We start from the raw sequence: 2138 nt of genomic DNA, 5'->3' as shown, positions 1-2138 counted from the left end.
GTCAGGGCAAATAATTAAATTTGTCTCTTCTTATTAGCTTAAACATTTAAAACAAGCAATGATTTAACATCTCCATCGTAATTTTATTTTTAGTTTTATTTATTTCCCTCATTTGCTATGTAAGCTATTGATCTCATAAAATGAGATTATCTGCATAGACTGCATGTGTCCAAATTATCAGGTCAAACAGTGCAAACACTAAATTGAGATGAGCCGTGATACAGGTTAAGCACATTGCGAAGGAAATTTTTTTTTTTAATATTTTAATGCCCAAAAATAAAAATAAAAAAAAAAAAAAATTTGCACGCGGCGTGCTCACCCAATTGAGATTATCTGTCACAATTTAGTGATGCAAGTTCTTCAAAAAAACTCTAATATTAATTTAATAAAACATTTTACTTAACACAAAAATTTAATCATGTTTTAAATAAAGATCACACACGTTCAAATTAAATAACCCACGGAGGTTGTCAAGGCGCAAGATCGACGAGTTCTTTGTAGGCGGCCCAGAAGAAAGAGCCGAAAAAGATAGCGCTTTTTGCGTGGCGTTGATGTCGGGTGTGTTAATTAATACCAGCCTTTAACATTATATTTGTGATTAATATTGTTGATTAATTACCATAAATTAAAGTTAAATACAAAGATGGTTGCCTTTCCCGTACCATTTTCCACATAAGTTGGCTTTTGATTGATTCAATTCCTTTCTTATGTGCATGCCATGAAAGCATTTGGAATTAAAAAATAAAAATAAAATGAGGAACTAGCATTTTGATTGATACAATTCCTTTCTTGAGTGTTAATGCTGACTTTGGGAACATTTTAATAGAAAATATCAATTAATTAAGGTGCAGTTGGACCAAAATCATGAAGGTGGTTCGACCACTCTTAGAGTATGTTTGAGAAATAGAGCTTTTAAGTCAAAATTTTTTTGTTAAAAGTGCGTTTTGACTATTTTTAGCTTTTTGGACCCTTAAAAACGCTTTCAATTTTTTACCAAACATGTACTTTTTTTCTTTAAACGTACTTTTTGAGTGTTAAATGCACTTTTGGGCTCCTCAAACGCAAACTCAAACAGACTTTTAAGCTTTTATTTTTTATTTTTAATTTAGTTTCTTTTTCTGTTAATTTTTATTAATAGATTTTTTTTTTTTTTTTTTGAAAAAAAAAAAAAGGTATTTTAGGAAGTATTTGGTCAAAGTGATCATATGCAAAACACGTGACCACTTTTCTATCCAGCATATCAGACTAAGTAAATTGAGGCCTTTTTGATACAAAGTAGTAGTTTAATGTATCCAAGTGTCACACTTGTTATTTCATTGGGCACTCTTGAAAAATAGTTGGTAGTTCATGGAGCTTAAATATATTTTTTCCTTATTTCTACAATGGTTTGTGTGTTTTTTTATTAGATTGGTTGAGCATCTAAGATTTTGATGTGGAAGAAGGCGAGGCGCCGAGGTCCGATCAAACTTCCCATGCCTGTATTGTTATGAGGACTTCGACATCGTGTCGTTGCGTTCGCATCATGAAGATGAACACTCGTGCGAGTCCAAAGTCACTGTATTGTTCCAAGTTTTTTTTTTTTTTTTTTCTAAAAAAAAAAAATTATAAGTGACACGTGTCATAATTTGATTGATTCTGATATGACATTTAATGGTTTCTATCAAAAAATTAGACGAAAGTTAAGTATATGAACCTTTTTTGTTATTTTTACATATGACATGTAGTTCTTTGAACATTTTTATAGCACATGCAACTTATTGCAAATTGGTATAATCACGTATTGATTTTGCATTTTTTTTCATAAATATAAAATGTATAAGTTTTAACTTTGGATTTCATTGAAAAGGCTGCAAATTGGCCTCTTTCACCATGTTTTAAGCCTATCAAGTGAGTTTCAGGAAAAAAAAAAAAAAAAAAAAAGACCAGCTAGGCCATATATTATTGTTAATTAAAAGCAATCCACAAAAGTTCACTTCAACGAGAAAGAAAAAGAAAAGAGAAGAATATAATTTAAAGATTAAAAAAAAAAATTAATTAAATTTCTTATCTTGTAACTGCCATTGTAATTATTTAAATATTAGTTTATTTGAGCAATTAATCAGCTCATGATCTTTATATATGAACCTAAAAAGTTGATG

The sequence above is a fragment of the Corylus avellana genome, chromosome ca4, assembly GCF_901000735.1.
Source record: "Corylus avellana chromosome ca4, CavTom2PMs-1.0".
NCBI classification, from domain to species: Eukaryota; Viridiplantae; Streptophyta; class Magnoliopsida; order Fagales; family Betulaceae; genus Corylus; species Corylus avellana.
The sequence above is the reverse complement of the archived record's forward strand: the minus strand, read 5'-3'. Positions refer to the sequence as shown.